This window comes from Ylistrum balloti, unplaced genomic scaffold, assembly GCF_031769215.1.
Source record: "Ylistrum balloti isolate Yb309-2 unplaced genomic scaffold, AGI_CSIRO_Ybal_v1 Utg370076, whole genome shotgun sequence".
Taxonomy (NCBI): domain Eukaryota; kingdom Metazoa; phylum Mollusca; class Bivalvia; order Pectinida; family Pectinidae; genus Ylistrum; species Ylistrum balloti.
The window spans coordinates 17,700-38,817 of record NW_026782115.1 but is presented as its reverse complement, the minus strand read 5'-3'; the positions used below and the strand labels follow the sequence as shown (position 1 = coordinate 38,817).

Below are 21,118 nucleotides of genomic sequence, written 5' to 3'. Positions count from 1 at the left end.
ACGATATTTATAACAGCACAAACACGAGAAACACTATAAGATTCATTGATTTTAAATTACGGTTTTCACACTTCCTTGTTATCATAGCTGCATTTTTAAAAATGTTCATTTCCAGATATTCGAAATAGGTTATTTCTATCTGTCAATGACTAAAATTCGCATTGGACAAGATCAAATCTAAATTTCTAAATACATATAACAGTGTATGATAGCAATATCGAGTGATCAGTATTACTTTCCAATCTGAAGATAAACCTTCTTTTCATTGTTAAAATTCAAATATTCAAGAGCATCTTAATTATTTTTCAAAAAAGGTATAAGTGATTTTAATGACTTAGGTGGTAAAATTACAGTATCTGCTTTTGGTAGAGATAACTCTTCTTAGCATATTGAATTACAGGAAAATGACAGGACAAAGATAGTTACGTTTCATTTATCAGAAACAAAAACACCAATCTACCATCGTTTGAAAACATACGTTATTGACAATTTAAAGAAAACAAACAATAAAAAAACATAAAACAAATAAAAAAAAAAAAAAAAACAAAAACAAAAAAAAAAACAAAAAAAAAAAAAAACAAAAAAAAAAAAAAAAAAAATGATACCAAAAAACTGTAATCATCATTTTACTTCAATTAAAAATTGCTTCTTGGTAAGTGTTTGGAATGAACAGATAATTATCCTTTACAATGACACAATAGAATATCAAGATATTTGTTAGTGTCTTCACAATTAATTAAATATACCACACAATTAAAAAATAATCCCTAGAAGAATATTAAGATAATCTCTTTTACCATTCTTTTTGGACAAAGCGTCCAATGGAAAACGTAAACCAAAATTATATTGAAAACAAAATTTATGGTAAAAAATCTACTATCTTAACAATCGGAATAATTTACAGAAAAATTGAGACTGTGGTAGTCGATAAATAATCCGTTTAACTTTCTCAGCGTAACATATTACTCGAAGTTGCGATTCATACTGGTATCGGATAATAACGTGTATTATGTTCGAATGTCGTAATAATATTGTTATAGAGATTTTTTTAAAATTAACATGTCAACATAATCATGATTCAAAAACGCAAATTTGATAAAACTGTGACAAAATATGAACATAAAAAATGAATAAAAATGAATATCTTTAACAAATAATGTTATGAATTACTGAAAAGATTTTCTAAGGTGATATGAGGGAAGTTCTATAATTTTTGTACATATTTTACAAGATCACTATATTTTCCCCGATTTCATTCCATCTTGGAAACAGCCAAAGTCTTACAGTAAATCAAATCAAACCCATAACAGAGAATAAACTACAAGAAACATATACAAGACGCTGCATACATAAATTCAAGGCACATCACTTTAAGTAATTTATAATTGTAAAAGACAAAAATATGTTTTGAATTAATAAGTGACATAATAAGGTTCAGACAGTAACACTAATGGTAAAATTGTGTTGTATTACAAAGGGAAGATAAATCACCTGATTGCATGCAAAACACAAAATGATTATTAATGGCAAGATATATAAACACAAATAAGATTAACACTACATCCTTCCAATCAAGCATAGTAAAGAAGATATCAGGGTATATTAGTCACTTTGTTCGTAATTCAATGTTATTGGCCGTATTTACAACTAGTTCACTTATCTAAAAAAGGACTTCAACGAGAATATGATTTTACATTTAATCATTATCGATTTCACCAAGTAGAAAACTATCAATTAAGATGCTATTTGCATTGACTGGGTTATTGTTATATTGTCTACCATCCTACAGTACTGGATGACGAAAAGAGTCCAAGACTGATGCCAAAATATCAACCTAACTGCTTTTTAAAATCTTATCTATTAACCTATTTCAAACGGTTCGATAAAGTTGCATGTTAAAGATTTTTGATTTACAATATCAGCATGAAAATATTTCACATGGTAGGATGCAGTCCAGTTCAGCACAATAAAATGTGTTTTTATACAAGTGGCACGTTATATACTAAGATTAATCTTTGCGCATCAGTAAATAAGAATGAACAATACATGTATGAGGTCGAGAAAAGGGTGTTGTTTATTAAAGATGATAAATGTTTATTTATAGATATGTTTTAATTGTTGAACCATCATTCCGATATTGAATGCATGTTTATGTCATAAAAAGTATATTAATGTTATGATTATCGGTGCTGAAATATATACCCTTTCTGGCATATGGGAATGCCATAGTTATTGTAAGAACATAAAAAGAAACTTCATTTAGATGAAAGAAGATTTACATATTCATGAAGATTGTTGTTCAGATAAGGTGTTATAAGTCTTCAGGATTAAGCTTCAGTGCATATTCGTCAATTTTATCTAAGTTTATACTGCAAATCACTCGCGAAGCGTTCGTCGTTGGAGGGTCCTAACGTGGGTTGTAATATAAAATATTCCTCCTGACATACCACGCTCCGGTGGCTAACGTAAAGACCATGCTGTCCTCAAGCTCCACCGGCACGTTTTTCACGTCCCTGTATCCCAACCTTCAGTGGAATTTGATTGTCATTATGATAAAGGTGTACATATCAAAATCAGTGAAATTACGACTTGAAATATATAACATCATGAAAAACAACTCCTCATTTTACAACTTTGATTTCTGTGGTGACCGAAAGCCATCTTGAATAATCAACATTGTTTTAAGAACATACGGTATATAAGTCTTGTTGTTATACGTAGCATTTATGTCCCCATCGCCTTATATTGTCATCGCAATTGTCATGTGATATATGTTTATTGCATTTCAGTGTGATTTCTTTCAGTCTTGATTGAATGTGCACGAAAACTGACAATATCAGCAACTGAATGTACATAGTTTACATTTAGACGCATCATACAAATAACTGAACTCGCATATTTGGCATGTTAAAAAATTCCGAGATCAACAGAAAGAATCTTATTTGATTTGACTCGACATGTCGGCAGGGTTATGCAACTCATTATGGATTTGTCGTGACGTTATTTACCAATTCCTTTATTTTGATACATGTACACCCAACGGAAAGGCAATGTTTTCCTTTTCTTTCATTGTGAAACCAATAACAATTTCATCGGGGTCATTCAAAGACTTTCTCATCAAATATCTGGACGCGTTTTGTAACATTTTTGTTAAGTTGCTGTTCAGTTGTAAGTCTAATTGTTGTTCATTGTCATTCTCGGAACATGTTTCGCCCACAACACTGTCATCAGATGGAAACAGTTTTTGTAGGATACCGGGTAAATCGTCCATGTTTTCCTGGTTGAGAATGTTCAGTTCTATAGTGTACGGATTGCTTGGAGATTCGTTGCATATATCTATTACAGTTTTGTCGTTATCATCCATACAATAAGGTTCCGCTTTATTCAACATCAAAACGGTCAAACGGCACAACCGTTCCAGCGTTTGTGTTTTGTTGTATCCGTTTACATATTTCATGCAGTTGTGAAGTGGTGTTCTGCCAAATTGGTCGACAGTGTCGACTGTATACTGATGTTTTAGCAACATAATGAAAGTCAAAATTCTACTTTTTGTTTCTTGACAGGAGGCTAAATTCAAAACTGTTCTTTCTCGCTTATCTACAATTTCCACGTTAGGTTTAGCTTCTAACAGAACTGAGAGCATATCGCAGACTTCATCATCGAACATCTCGCTTTCAACGCAGTAATGAAGAGCAGTTTTACCACGGCGATCTCGTATACCTGGGTTGGCTCCCCTGGAAACAAGATACTTTAAAGTCATTGGTTTTCTTTCTCTAACACTCTCCGTTAAAGCAGTGCGATGCATTTGGTTCGATTGATCAATTGGCTGGTTTGCTTCCGTGATGATTGACTCAATGCACGACTTTGTATCTTCATCGGATCTTTTGGACTGTACTATCAATGGTAAGTAAGACTCGCTTTTTCGTTTACAGAGACGGTGATCACTGTATTTTGCCAGTTCCCGCAACAAAGCAGCGCTACAATTAGATCTGCATCCAGATACTAAAATTGTGTCCCCACAATTTGTTCTGCTGTTAACATCAAACCCAAGCTTCGTCAGAGGCAAGACAATGTTAGCTTCTACGTTTGTTGAGAATTCACCGTTCAAATGAAAAGGCGTCATATTTGCTTTGCATTCATCATCAAGTACAATTTTGTTATCAAATAAAGATATCAGCAAGTCGTTTGTCATTTTGTTGCTTTCTTTTATTACTTCGAAAAGGTCAAGTGTCACTGCCATACACGATTCTTTAAGAAGCGTACATATTGTTTTCAATCGTGGAATGGATGACGCTATGGCTAGGTGAAGAGGCGTGTTTCGAGCTGTGTGAAAATCTTCATCTGTTACAGACTCGCCGCATTCTATCAGTAACTGACAAAGATCGCTTGTATTTTCATCAGACATCGATGAAACAACACAGGCATGAAGCAGCGTGCGCCCATTTAAATCCTTGCTTGATTGGTACGCAGATCTGGTCTCGTGAAGGATATATCGGACAGTCATGAAGCGATGTTGACCTGCAGCAAATGCGGACATTAAAGGAGTCTCTTTTCGCTGGTTTTGTACGAATGGATTAGCAGATTTCTGAAGGCATTTGAAAGCTATAGCTTGTACAAACTCATCTGCGAAAGGAGAATGCATTAGCAAATGCAACATCGTATTTCCATCAGTATCAGTTTTATGAATGTCAAAACTAGTGTCCAATAGCTTCTCGACAAGTTCCGGTTGCTTTTTGTTTATGATTGCAAGCATTGCTGGAGTGTATGTAGCTGGTGTCTCTTTTTTCAGTATTTCATCGTCTGCCTTAAGGAGTAACTCGACAACTTCTAGAACAACATGTGCTTCTATATCTGCCATACAGCAATAATGCAATGGGTGCATTCCTTCTTTATCCAGAACATTTATTTTTGCGCCATTAACTAAAAGAAGATTTACAAGGCTAACGTTATCTTTGGTCTCCTGTATGGCTAGCATAATTGGCGTCACACCTTCGGCATCCTGTTGATTTACATCAGCTCCTTCTTTGATCAGTACATTAACAACCTCTTCTTTGTCTGTATTGCCTAGATCTAGTTTAATGCAATAATGCAGCATGTATATCGTGGCCGGAATGTCTGCGTCATGTCTACATTGGGCTAGAATCCCAAGAGTTTTGATACGGTTCTTACCTCTTGATATGGCAGAGTGAATAGCGTTTTGGCATGCTGAATTCAATGCATGTGGTTTTGCACCATATCGAACCATTTCTGATACTCTCTGTGAAACAATGTCATCATCTAGGTTGGATTCCACACAAAGTTGAAGGGCTTCATTCAGTGTTCCCTCAGTGCATTTTTCTGAAAGCTTCGCGATACATTTAATATCGCACTCGCTTTGTACTGCTATTGCCATAGGTGTTTTTAAAGCATTGTTTTTGTCTTCCACTAAGGAAGGGAAGTTTAGCAGGAGGACAGAAACCGTTTCTAACAATGTAGCCGGGAGTGGTGAAGAAGACAGAAGGAGATGCAAGTAATTGTTTCCCATTTCATCTTTGTTATTTATTTGGAAATTCTGTATCTTCATTGCTCTCAGCAACCTGGCATTTAATCCTATTGTACTCATGCAGAAACATACAAAATCTTTCTGATTTACTTGTGAGTCATCTTTTAAAGTCTGAACACGTCTTCCAAAGTCAACAAGATTAGAGTCCATGTTGTGGTGATCTTCTGAAACCAGGCCGGGACATTGCATTTTCACGAAGGAACACCTACACATTGTTGTCTCTTCCTCTCTTGCTGCCGCGGCTAGTAGATTCCAAAATCCCCAAGTGGAATGGGGATCGTTTGCCCCTGCTTTTAGCAGTATTCGCAAACATTCATCATTATTTGATTTAATAATCCATTGGAGTGGATATGAATGGTCATCTGCGCCAGTGTTATCAAAACACGTACAGTGACTACAATCGGCGCCCTCCTTTACGAAAAACTGCAAAAGATTTTTTGTTTTGACTGCATGCTCTGGTATTTCAGATGAATTCATTGTTTCGCATGTCCGCAAGAGGTACTTTGTCATGATACCAATTCTACGTGCTTCGTCAAAGTTATGAAGAAATGTTTCAATTGCTTCGCATAACGGCAGACAACGGTACCTGGTTGACCATTCCAGCAATTTGTTGACGCAGGACGACTCATCCTCACCACCAGTCTTATGTATGTGTTTTTCAAATGCCTCTATGAATTGCACTTTAAAATCTTGATCTAGCCAAGCATCACTTCTGTATAGTACTGATGTGCTATCGTTTATCAGGTCTTCGAAAAACCTTGAAGCGAGAATTCGTTTGTGTGTTTCTTCAAGTAAAATGCTATTCTGCTCATGTACGGTGCCCCTCACAATGTTTACTTTACACAGTGTTTCTTGATCGAAATTTCTGATACAAAGGGTAGGAAACTTCTCAACTGCGAAACCAAGCATGGCTTTTTTCACAGTGTCATTTTTAAAAGAATATTTCTTCTCTTCTTCACAAAGTAACTGTTCAGTTGTCAAGTAGGCAGCGGCGTCGGGTAATTCTTTCATTCGTTTTGCTTTGCAAAATCTTCGGCAAAGATCATCTTCAGAAAAGTGGCTTTTAATCTTTTGATGCTGGTCTGTATAAAATGAGGTAGGTGTCTTCTCAAACAAGAGAGTCAATAGTATGATGGTATTGGAATTCCGATCTGTGCATCTTTCAATCTCTGTTCTGTAATATACTACTGGGGACGTAAAAAACTTTGAGCCAAACTTTCTGTAGCTTTCGTTCTCTGCATACAAAAATGCTGCCAGAGGAAACGCAATAGGGTTTTCAGATCCACTTGCTATCTCCCTTACGGTCTCTTCATTTGGGGGTATGAGAAGTGGATTGTTGCATTTTGCACGTTCCAATTGGTTTTGTACAATTAAGTATTTTTCATGACAATTAAGACACAAGGTGTCATCTTCAGGTTCTGTCAAATCTACGTGATAAGTAAGACTTGCAATTTGTGTTACATTCTCTAACCCTGACGTCATAATAATATATAAACTTTCTGACTGACGTGGACGAATGTATTCCTTGATTATCGTTTTTAAACTGCTTGGATCCTTTTGAGATCTAATTTCCGAAATTTCAACTAATACAACACAAAATCCATCAGGATCAATATTATTCAAGAAGTCTGAAATAGAATGTATATTATGTACTTTGCAATTGCCCATTTTAAGCAACTGAAACATCAAATGATAAGCTAGAGCTGTTTTCCCGCTGCCCTTGTCGCCTGTTATGAGTATATGGTGATGTTTTTTAAGAAGATTCTCTGCCCGTTTCGATAATTTGGTCTCCACATAGAAACGGTCCTCAACTTCATGATTTTCTATCAGTCTCTTAGTCTGAGCTGTAATAATTGAAAACAAATAGGCAATGGAAAATTGCGATATTGCATATACGTTTTAGTTTGGTATAATTTTGTTAAAGACTGACAATCCCGCTCAGTTTATAAAGTATGCTAAAAGAAAGTTTTGCTTATAGGTCATTACAAAGGCTCTGTATCACCACTTGACAAACACTAAAGAAACCATGTTATTACTATCATAATAATTACAATCGAGAATGAAAATATCAATTGTTTTTATGTAGACTAAAACAGAGACCAAACGGAGGATATTTGCTATAACTTTGGTACAAATGTATAAAAGAAGTTCATTCCATAAAAGAAATGGCAGCTTTGGTTGAGTTGTGTGTTTACAGGGTATTTCTAAGAGCCTACAAATGAATGACACCAGAAACGTCAGAAACCCTCCTGTTCCATCAAAAAATTACATCATTCGTTAACTTATTTTTACCTTCTTGTCCTCCTAGATTCTCATTGAAATTCCGGAATTCACTGACCATCTCTGAAAATCGAAGAGAACGCTCCATGAAATGTATGAAGTGAGAATTGAAATAAAATGGAGCCTTTTGGAACGTTGATATCAATAACAGTATATTCATATTCATGATGACGATCAAAGAAGGCCCAGTGGACCTTCATCGCTCACCTGCTCTGCGGGGCAGTATTTGGAGGTGTTTTTCTGATAACAGGAAAGAAAAACTGCCATCATTCTAATACCTTGCAAACTACATACCGAAAAATAATTTTTTCGAAATTGATACTATTGGATTTGCCATCTTTCACAGCCTTTATGTACTGTTTTCCAGTTTTTCATACCGGGAAACACCTCAATTCTTACCAATAGTGGTGAGCTTAAAATGACAGTAAATTGATGCATTCGGGACTTGCATGTAATCTTAACGACCATAATCTTTAATTAAAATTTCGATGTAAGTTTGATTTCAGTCAGCACATGGGAAATATAATAATGAGGGCAAATTCGCTCACATCAAATCGGCTACGATATGCCAATACTCTAGGTTAGAGGAACAACAGTGTTGTTATCAAGAAATCTAAATTCCCCGAGGAAATTTTATATTAGTACACTTTATTGGTAAACTACTTACTTTTGAGTGTGTCATCTAAGCTATCAAGTACTTGTTGATTACGATCTTGGTAATCTGCGCTTTCTGCATCTGATTTTAAATTAAATTGAAAAAGATAAAAAAATCAAAATATGTCTAATTTAAAATGAAGAAAATACAAGGATGCATTCAAAACAATATTGGCCCTAGTTAAGTAATTCAATGGTTGTCAAGCTTTAGTTGTCGTTACTGAAGCTCAGGACACGAAACATCTCTCATTAAATTAAAAAGTCACCATCGTTTATCCTAATGCACCACTTATATTTATCTTATTGTATCATATATATCAACGTGTTTCGGCGAATTTGAGTGACGTAATATATATCGCAACCTATTTGTACGTGGAATTAATTTTTCAAACTCGACTCTGTTTTAAGTCATGTTTCTGTTCAAAAGTATTGTATTAGTTCTTTTGTTTTATTTTCTGTAGGTATATAATAAAAAAAGTTACAATACAACGAGAACCGAATTTATTGAGATGCCCTGAAAATGTTATATTGATTCAGAATTGGATGGGGTGGGATGGGTTGGACATGCGTATCAAAAAGCCCAACCCCCTCCCCTTCCGCACACCTTTAAGGGTAGTCATGAAGTCATGAAATGCAAATGCAACATATTGTCTGCACAATCCATTAGTCTGCTTAATTTTGGTACTGTTCAAATGCTAATTATACTTTTCAAGAAGGCTGTTGTTAATGTTTTAAGTTAACGATTACGTTCAGTTCGTCCTATAATCATGCTCACAGGCTACGAAAAGTAGCCACTTGTATAAAACATCTGCTTGGCCGGTTACACCTTGTTAGGCTTATTCGGCGTTAATGGAACAAAATTAATGTAAAATTTACTTGTAGTATATGATGTAACGACCAATAGAGATGAAACATTATTATAGTGAATTGATTTTACATACTCGCAGGTTATATTATGAAGTCGTGATGGCAACGATAAACATACAAAGTTGCTATGCGAATGATATGAAGAAAAATATTTTTCTGTTTGTTACAATAAGTTTTGATTTAGCGACAAATAGGCTTGGTGAAACTCTCATCGGAATTTGAATTTCTCTTGTGTCATAAATCGATCATGAAATTAAATCATATAAAATACGAAATAAGCCGTCACCGGAACTGAAGCTGTAAAAGTAAGCTCATTACTAATTATATCGACACAATAGTGAAAATATGAGGTATCGATTCCAATTGTTTAAAAAAATTGGTTAAGGGATCAGCATTCTGTTATCAATCAGGGGAAAATAATACCTGGTTCCGAAAGCTGTCTTTCCAATTTTGCAACAGCTGTAGGTTTCCTGGCAAGCATGGTGCGATCGACTATTAAACCATACTTGGGTCGAATCCCAAGGGTTTTTTCTACAGCTTCGAAAACAGTTTTCATTTCTTTGCATCGTTGTTTGAAATTTTCTTCATCTGGAGTATTTGAATGTCCCAAATGAGCGTTGAAATTTCGAAATTGGCGAAGCTTGTCAACACAAGCTTGAAGGCTGAAATCCGATTCTGACGGCATTGTATTCCAATATGTTGAGCCTGCTAAAATTTCTTCATTTAGGAAATTCCTAGCGATGGTATACATCCCAGTGATATCTAAATGTCTGTAAGAAATGTCTCCTTTGAAATCATCATTTATGTATTTCGAAGAGGTTTTTGATTGAGTTTGTCGTCGTCTTATAAGTTCCCGCAAGTTTTTGTCTGTTTTCCCATACGGATTTTTATGTTTTAGTATTTCACACATGATTTTCTGACACGGGTATGTTGATAGATACCACAACCTCATGCCATTAAATGACATGCCTTTAAATATCGACGAAGTGACATCTCTTTGTTGTTCAGTTGAACTGTCTGGACATCTCTGTTCATCTTTATCCTCCTCTCTCACCCCTTGAGCACTTTTAAATGCAATAAATCAATTACAATGAAACAGGTGTTTCTCGCAACTTACTGACTTAATTGGTACACACAAAAATAAAGAAAGTAAAATAAATTGACATTCTCTGCACTTGGATTTTATGACTATTAAGCTGTCTATATGAACATAAAAGTAAAATCAGGTTCCCAAGAATTTGTTGAATTAATATCACAAACCACGCAACAAATGTCAAATGTTCTGTAATTGGTCGAATCTATTCTAGTATGGATAGAAAGAAATATCCGAGATTTTGTTATGACAATACATGCCTAATAGTTAAAGACATGCCTACTCTTTCATTACTGAGATTTGGCAATAGTTGACCAACGAAATTGTTTCGTCTCCATTTGAATGCCATTTCATTTTTTGAAACATCCAGTGAAATAATTTGTCTTCAAACATTTATTTATTTAAATTAATTAGACATTAGAACAAAAGTATCCTTTTGATTGTGAAACTTTGAAGAATACTTCATACATAAATAGGTAAACTTAAATTGTATATATCACATTGATTACATTGGAACTCCTCAGCAGCCTTCACAATTTAGACCCTTGTTGTGTTTAGGTATTGTTTAGGTGTTCTTTAGGTGTTGTTTCATTTATTCTCTTTAATCATCAACAAGAGACTAGGCATCACTAGGTGCCAACTTAAGAGGGGTGTTGCCAAAATGTCCACATGAGGGGTTTATATAGTAGTTTTGGAATATCGTGGGTAAAGAGTATTTTTGGATACACAAGGGTTTGAAAACATTTGAAATGAGCATGAACCGTAACAACACAAGTAGTTTTAACCCACGTAGTTGCTTAATTAGCATTTGGAAATGATAGTAAAATGTACAAAATAACAAAAGTGAATAACACCTTTTAATATGAATTCATAGTAAGACACTGTAGAACTAAACAATAGATTAAACTTAATCATACATTTGTTTCGTCCTTTTTAGATTCATCAGTGATGCTTAGGACTAAAATATTGAAGCCTAGGAGGCGACTGAGGAAAATACAAAGTGATCGAAAGAAATGTCAAAATCTAGATAGGGAGGTGCAGTAACTCCATGACTTTAATAAATGTTCATGTGTATATCCTGAATCGTATCACTACTCGAATGAATAATAAATTGGCTTGCAGTTAATTCAGTGATATTACCATTAGATAGCTGAAGGTATGAAAATTCAAATGTTGCCTCGTGACCCGCTGCTATTCCTCAATGGACCGAATCGCTCGGTTCATATTTATAAACTCCCATTTGTCCTGAAGTATGATATCATGACCTGTACTGTAAATTGTGTTATATTAACATTGTCATCTCTTCGTTGGGTACCACCAACTTCAATACAAATTACCATTATATTAGGACTCATGTGATCGTTAAGATCCATGGGCCTCTTGTTGCTTATACTTACGACGTCTCGGCGTCCTGATAAAGCAGGCCTTTTAACTCATCAGTGTTGCATTTCTCTTCTTCAATGGAAGGTGTATTTCCTGGCTCTTGTGTAGACTCTTGGCCATTCTCTTCAAATCCGGTGGAAGTAGATGGATAATTGTCTTCCTCTCCGTTCCACATGTCGTGATTTCGGGATATTGTGCAATTCTACTTTAGCTGGTCTACGACTGCTCCAATAAATGATCGACTGCTTATCTGTCGAATAAAATTTGCAAATGCAAAAATGAATGATGTTCAATTATTTTAAGATGATATATTTTTCTTAAACATTTACATTCTGCAGTTTGTAAGACTGTAACTCATTCAATATAAATATAAATACATTGATGTTCCAAGATACAACACGAGTGACAAAGACCTTTTATACTAGTATCTGGTCATAGACTTCAAAAGAATTTTTCAGTATTAAGTGCCGAATCGACTGGAAAAGGCCATCTCTACAGAAGATATTGTAGTAACTCGTTTTAGACTATAGGAATATCTAAATCTCAATTAACTAAAATTTGAAGCAGAAAGCAATCATGATAGATGCTTCTTGTATCAGTTTGTTGGATCAGCATGATATACAACTTTTTTCGAAAATAGGATTTGATGTTCTAATACATAATATACACTGCATTCTATATGATATATATAGTTCCAGGATAGGTTTTCATTTTTGCCAAGAGCTTCCATACTTCCTCCTCAATTTTGCTTTTATTTTATATAGCTTTGAACAAGGAAATGGTCTTTTGTAGTTTAATGAATTCACTGAATTGTAATGATTTGCTAAGGCATCTGTTTTGTAGATATTAAACTTAATGAAATTTAAGATTTAATTATTGACTGGATTACAATTTTGTGAAACTATCGAAGAAAGATAAGTCTTTGTTATATGAAAAAGGAATTAAAAGTACATCAAGGAGAAGTTCAGGCCCCTGAATAAGAGTCCGGACCTCATGGCATCCCCATAAACTATGGATTATGTCTCCTGCTCCAAGTTACACTGAGTATATAAACGGCCTGTAAATAGCTTTATTTTATGAAGGAACGTATTGGTCATTAACATGTGGTGTGTAATTCTAATTTGGAACGAATGCAACTTTGATATTTTAGTTGCTGAAAAAATACTTTAAATTATTTTTTCACTTTCAAATTTAAATTCCTGGTTCCCTTTTCTGACTCCTATCGGACATGACTTTGGAGCGATAATACAATTATAGAAGTATTTCGAACACTTTGTACTCTTGAAATATAAAGGCGTGGAATTGATGGATGAGATAATTTTTTTCATAACTGACATCATGATTTTTCAAACATTCTTTGACAGTGTAAACTTGGCAACGGTTTCGGAGAAAATAGATGTTCAGGTGACAAATGTGTACAAATTCTTCAAATGAATGAAAGTAAGATTATATACTAGATTATTTAAGTCATTTACTGTACATATGCCAGTCTCAAACTGGTCCAAGTAAAATATTGGCCTATTATCGGTCTAAAAATCTTTGTTCAACAACAAAGGTTATTTAAAAAAATGCTTCATGCATCACAACTTTCTTACGGTTAGATTTGTCAGGTTATTCGACGCTCTAAAAACAACTTTCCGGAAAAATTGACGAATAGGTCTGGCATTTATATAGTTTGCTGAGATCAAGTTATTTAAACCAGTTTGCCATTGCAGTGAATAATCCTACTTGTCCAGCCTAGCTTATCAATGCATTTAAATTATTCATCTTTTAACCTCCTTCTATATAGGCTTGAATAACCATATCCTTCTTGCTCTTATGGCACTTGCCATTCCATAGCAACTCAAATAATAAAGAGTTCAAATGTGGATTGTCTTTTTCTATCTTCTTATCGAAATTCATTTTAGGAATTCCACTGAAATCTTCACCCGAGAATGTGAATCTATTTCTAGCCCGTTGCAAATTGAATTCTGGCAAGTAGGTCACATCACCATCACCATGTTTACTACTACATATCCAAATAAATTGTGTCCTGTGTGACACTATCAAGTAGATCACTCTGTTGTTAAACCGGAAATGTTGGTTGGAAATTTAAAATATGAAAATAATAATTTTCATGAATTTATTGTTGTTTAATTTAGCTTATAACAGGAATTGAGTGTTAAATATGTACATAGTATATAGCACCAAATATGACCTTTACATGTCCAGCACTGCATAGGCAAGTAGGGACTTATGTAAACAATGGTAGCCAGAATTCATATAAACAAATGTGATGTGTATATATAAACAGTGCAGTACAGTTAGAGTAACGATGATTGTATAAGTATAACGTAACATTTTTCAAGGTCATGAGAAAATAATAGTTTAGATAGTGAATTGTATATAATTGCTTAGTACAGCATTATGAGTATGTAAGGTAAACATGACCGATTTAGTAGATGTTAGGTTCTGCGTAATTGTTAAGTATTTGATTATTATATATGTAAATAGTGACCAATATGCGGTGGGTCTGAAGACTGGTAGTACCAATTGTCATTCCAGACAATAGCTTCCTGGGATTGGGGAATGGACCAATCAACGGTCGTTGCACTAAATGTGCATCCCCAATCCATCAGCACCTATCCCATACACAATAACAAATGGCGCCAAGATTCTGCATTTTGTGTCCAAATCGGTATCATTTTGACAGAATCTTGATATGGTTGGGTCGCCAGGATCAACCATTGTTCTTGAGGAATTTCCACCTGCGGAGTTGTCCGACTTTTGGCTTCCCCTATAAATACTGGGCAGTTTTCGCTGCTCATTGCACTTGGATCTAGGGATGCCAAAGGGACAACTTCCGGTTGTGGGACTGACTCTACGGAAGCGTGATAGGGAGCGAGCCTTCTTGTGGACTTCACTGTGCTATATATAAACAACAAGTATAAAGGAATTTGGACTTGGCTTTTTCTTCGGGAACACAACGCGAGCGGGAGCACAGTGGGGTTACACCTGTCAGTTATGATATTTAGAACTGAAATGTATGAATAATCATTGAGTTCATTACTGGATTCTTTGAATTACCTCTCTGATCAATCCAGAATCACCCAAGTATCGTCAGCATATTGTACATTAACTATTTGTGTGTTTATGATATCCTATCAGTTCCTGGAATGCTATCACTGTTTTTAATCTGTGTAGCAATAACTTCAGCACAGGGGAAAAGCTATAACCACGTCCAATACTAATTTGTTTGAGACGGAATCGAAAGCTTTTTCAGAAGCAATTAACATTGACATACCTTAAAGGCATTGTTCCTCTGCAATCTGCATTATGTCATGAATTATACAAATATTTCCTCAATATACCACCCCGCTTAATACCCTGTCTGATCCTCATTAATACTATTTCCCAAAACTGTTTTAATCCCATGTGAAACTGACCAAGAAGCTATTTTATAATTAGTATTAATTAGAGAAAGTAGTCCTAAATTTAAAAAAAAGACTGATTAACCCTTTTTGGGCCCCAAACTAGATAGCCATAAACCCAGCGTATCACAAAGAAATAACATACATATATACATGTGAATGATTATGTTTTGTAATGTGAATATTTCATAAATAATGAGTGTATAATACTTCTATGCGTGATATTAAAAAGCAGAAGTTAAAACCTACGGTTAAATTTACTTTGTCAACATATCGTCACGTATTTTATACCTTAACTTGTCACCTCAGAAAAGTCTCATACTTCTGTAGTACCATGTTTCAATGCAGTTACTTACTTACAAAATGGCGACGTTATAATAAATGTCTACACTAATGATTCTTTTCTATAGTAAGCTAAACAAAAATACTTACTTTTATCAGGCACAGCACTCGATATTACCAATAAATAGTCATTCAGTAGGTTGGAACAGGAAACAAGCAAATGTCATTTTTACATATCACTTCCAAGAAACACTGCCCCGCTACAACGAAAGATCGCTCAGGATCATTGCTTAAAAAAAAACCCACACACACATACACACACTTAACTGGCTTTAACATTTAGGGACTTTTCAGGGACATTTGAATGAATGTTTAAACTATCAAATCATCTAATATAACTCTCTACAGTTTGACATATTTAAGTGTTAGTACAAACAGTGGTCTACTTTCATTCCCCTTTGCAATTACACACATAGACGCAGTAATTAAATAAGTAAGCAGACGAACCTTTATAGCAGTGATTACTTCGTGTCACATGTACAAGTAAACAACAATTGACAAAACGTGAAATATTACCTCTTCAGTGCATTCCAAGTTTTAGTTCACATAGGACATATTGTTATCATCTGAATGAACACCATTAATGCACAATTAAGATATATCTATTACAGCTGTTGTTATGTTTACACTAGGTGCAGATATGACCCAATTTCACAATGCACATTACACAACGCTCATCTGTATAGTTCAAATTAGTACACTCATACATTGCGGGTATGGGGTACCGTAAGGGTCAGTTCTTGGTCCATATGTGTATTTTGTCATGCTATCCGCATCTACAATAGCAATACTTGATATTTATGCCTGTAAGTACAAATACATTTTCTACAAATTCTTAATTTTGTTTTACTTGTCTCAGATTAAATGTTTATTTTGATTCACATTAAATCCATTAGTTACTACAACTATCATTTACATCACACCTCTGTTCTGGGGCATGGACTCGATATCAAAGGCCATAGTGTTGAATTAAGATTTGTTTATTACAAACAATACGTTCACTTTATACATACAACAAGGCTGAAAATAAATGACCAAAGGTTTGGATAGTACTCGACAAGCAATGTCTCAGTGTGAGTGATTCCAGGAATAGCTCAGAAAAGCTTTGGAAATTCGTTAGTAACCAACGATGTTGTGAGGAATAGTTGCAAAATTGTTACTGATATATGAACGACAATTGAAACAGTTGACTGAGACAGAGCACTGGCGCGGTCTACCAGTTTGATCATATTGTTATATTTTACATCAAGTTTTGATGAAACAATATCGAATCATGAAAAATACTGGCTGATGCTATCCTTATATAGATTGATAACAAAACTCACTAGAATATCACCGTTGCATGCTAATATTCTCAGTCATATTAGTTTTACACATGCATAATTATATTCTTTGTTGGTTCAGTAGATTTTAAGTAAGTACGGTAGCTTAACTGATATAGGACTTTGCAACTCCAAGAAGACCCACAGGAGTGTATACGGAGGTTATGGACTATTCTTTGCTGTCGTGGCTGTTGTACTTCTTGGGCCGACTGCATGATGTTTAGTAAAGCAGCCACTAGTTACAACATAAGGCCTCGCTTCAAATCGATCCGGCTGTTCACAGACTGATAAGGTTTGAATAATTTTATCTAAAGTTGATAGGAATTAGTAACAAATTACACAGATTATGTCCACAATTGCTTGGCCCTAATTATCTTTTCTGTACTGATTGACCTTTAAACAGTAATTACTATTTGTGTGTTTAAAAACTCGCCGAATGACTGACAAGAATTAAACAGTTTTAAGGGAAATCTTTTCTTTCACGATCAAAGGGAGACAACACTAGTTTGCGTAAAAAACGAAAATACTAACATATCAATACAAATATGATCCAAACTCAAATTAAATAAAACTAGGGCAAAATGTGAACGAAATAGGTATTTACATGGATACTCATGTAAAAGTACGCCGTGAAAGAGACCAGATGTTCCGGAAGAGTAATTATCTCCTGGTTCATCAACAGGATGATTCTCACCATATAAATATTAGTAAATCTAATAAGTTATGTCACTTCCTTTAACCCAGCGTGGAAATTAATGAACATGAAACACGTTCAGCTTCATATCGCACAAAGAAATTTAAAAAAATTGTCAATAAGGTCACTAGCACATAACAAAAAACATTCTTCCTAACTTTCACCAGCTTACATCGCTTGAAACCTATGTTGTGAGTTTGTCTGTTGATTGTCGTCATCTTGCAAGAACATCGCGATATTGGAAACAGGCACTTGGATATTGAATCAGCTGCGACACATACAAGTAAACACCATAGGCCGAGGGTATGGGATCGAAAGTATCACACTTATCATACAGCTTGGTAGAAAATTGTCTATGTTGTAGGAAACAAATCAAGATATACGGCTGATGAAGAAGAGTCTGTCGTGTCCTCGTTTTCCAATTCTGGTGAGAATATATGATGGACGCAGTCATTTAACCTCATGTTATTTAACGACTAAAAAGTCATTAAAATAACCGAAAGTGAAATTAAAGAACTTTGTGATGTGTTAATGACCTATTTCGATAAGCTCTATGATAAATTCAACCTCGTATGAAAATAAAAACAAGTCAGTCAGATGAATGGTCAGTTGGTTCCCTGATATGTACAACTATAGCCCAAGGTGCACTTACACATGAAATTTGGAAATTATTCATCCACTATTTAGGTTGTTCCAAAACATTGCTGCCACGGTATAAAAGACTGATTGGTCATCTCTAAACACCAGTTCTCTTACACGAAGGGTTTCAATAAGCCCGGAAGATTGGATAGGATGTAATTGTGACATTGCTTCACTGTACCATCGTTTAAAAAAAAGAAAAAGTCAAACAGAACATCATCATCATCATCATCATCATCATCATCATCATCATAATCATCATCATTTCATCATCAATTGATCATTCTCATTTCATCATTAATTGATCATCATCATCATCATCATTTTATCATCAATTGATCATCATCATCATCATCATCATCATCATCATCATCATCATCATCATCATCATCATCATCATCATCAAGACACTGTGATAAAGTATCATCAACATCACTAAGATGTAACATCTATACAGTATTTCCACACACATACACACACATGCACACCCTCACATACATATTACAATTTAATAAGAGAGACAAAAAAAAAAGATACTAGAAATCAGAAGGGGAAGGAGGGAGGGAGAGGGGGAGAGAGAGAAAGAAAGAAACAGAGAGAGAGAGGGAGATGAATGGACAGGAGATCAGACATCCATTTTAATAATTAGTATGCTTGCTTAAATTATTAACAATATGGTATAGGATATACTGCAGGAGCTCGAGATGGGACAAATAATCATATCCATATATACATTGTATTACACATAGATAATATGCAAATATTTTAATACATAGATTAATGATAACAGAAATTGTCACACTAGGTTAAAATAGTAAAAGTAAAAAAAAAAAAAAAAAAAAAATTAACTATCTGATAATTCAATAAGTTTTTCCCATTTACTCCATTCATTTTTACATTTCAGCTGTGCACCTTCACCTTTACTATTGGCAATGTGTTTTTAAAAAATGTAATGGTCTTTAATTGTTTTAATTAAAGCATATATACTTAACACTTTATGTACACCTCTTGTTTTGTAAATATAAAACCATGCCAGATTTTTACTTAAACATCTATTACTTGCTGAAATCAACACTGTAGGTAGAACGTAGGAAATGTACGTGTTGTACCAATTACATAATCATGAAATACGATTTTCTTTGTGGCCGTATTTGTATTCAGTGAGGATAATTCTTATTTATGATTTCTCCTGTGACAATCCCTAACATTTAGCATTTATTTGAGCGTTCATCCCTGTCAGGTGTGACAGGTTGACCCGGATGTGCTGCCTTGCTGTGGTGTAATTATTTAAATTCACATTAGAAATTATTGAAACTTAGAATGCCAGTAGGAGAAATCAATAAAAGTTGCAAACAATGTAAAAAACAGGACGGTTGAGAATAATCAGAGTCAAAATTGAATTATTTATTTTGAACGGGATATTTTCTCCGGTAGCTGTTGTTTTAGCGGATTTAGAAATTTCATAGGCCATAGTTTGGATTTAAAAAAATCTGGCCGTTTATTATAGTAAACGACAGTTGTTATGTAGTTCAAAGTTTATCATTTAAAATTTACCGAACAAGTATAAACAAGTTTAAATAAACTGGCCTTGACCATACGAACCTTGTTCCGCCATATTCTGCTGTCAGCTCCTGAATAGAAAATGCTGCGTCATTTATATTTATATCGGTCTAATAGCCACCGAATTAGTGCGCACGGGAGACAGTTGGACCACCTTGCTCCAACCCCAAATTACCTCCTTCCGCTAATAATAGAATCCCTATATATCAACACAATCAGCCTGTATAAATAACATTAAAACTTGTTTTAATTTGCATTTATACCGGACCTCCACCATGGCAAGTTAGTAAGACCGTCATAGAAATAACAACTAGAACACAAGATGTGAATTGAATCTGGCCTTTTATTATAGTAAACGACATTTGTTATTTAGTTCAAAGTTTATCATTTAAAATTTACCGAACAAGTGTTAGATGGGGCTCATAATCTGCCACAATGATTTCTGCAAAACTTGTGCATAAATAAGGCAAAGCAAAAGTGACGCAAAATTGGAACCAATGGCTGTAGCCTCCAAGTAAAATTCAGAATGAACATTTCCCCAAGAAGTTTGGGGAAATATTTGATGCCAACGACGAAAATTATTATCGTAATATAACGCCGCAGCAAATCCAGACCTTCTGCACAGAGTCTGCACGATGTCGGCATATTTCATCAGACCTGAAATAGCCTGAGGGTGAGACTGCACATATATGTGGACAAAAATGTGAAAAGCAGAGAGCCACTGTTCAATTGATTTAATCTGGAATGTGTTTTTGTTTAGGAATCAAAGCCAATTCATTATTTTGAAATTGAATTTTGAATTGTTCCGGATCAGAAGATTTTTGGATCAAAAGGCCAAATTCAATAAATTCACCCGCCAAATTTTTTTATTTTAATTTCGCATCTACATGCAGGTCCAAAGGTCTGGAAATGGTGGGCAATGAATTGATGGCATTCTCACCAGACACATTAGCCAACACCTGATTGATTGGATTTTGAATGTCCATTTGGAATGGTGATCTAACAGTCATGGTTGGTTCACCCACATGAAAGTTCACAGAAGCTGCAGCCAGTAGCTGGTGACCCTGTTGCTGCTGCTGGTCCAGGCTGACGGACCCCTTGGGTTATCACATTCCCATTGAGGTTTGCGTCCTGTTGGAGGGCAGCTGCTGGCTGAGAAGTTTCCGAGATTCTGGCAGGTTAGACAGTAGATGGTATTAAATAACCCTCTGCCTTCATCATATCAAATAGCTCCCGAACAATATCCCGAGTAGGTGGGATGGCAGGGATGGGGCAATCTGGTGCAGGCCTGTAGGCTTGTGTGGTTGTGTTATCGGAATTATCAATTGTCGG

At 34.9% G+C, this 21,118-nt stretch overlaps 1 pseudogene; it reads right to left on the bottom strand.

The window, feature by feature from the left end:
- Nucleotides 1-20,195: 20,195 nt before the first annotated feature.
- Nucleotides 20,196-20,796, bottom strand: LOC132549666 (uncharacterized; annotated as a pseudogene).
- Nucleotides 20,797-21,118: the final 322 nt, after the last annotated feature.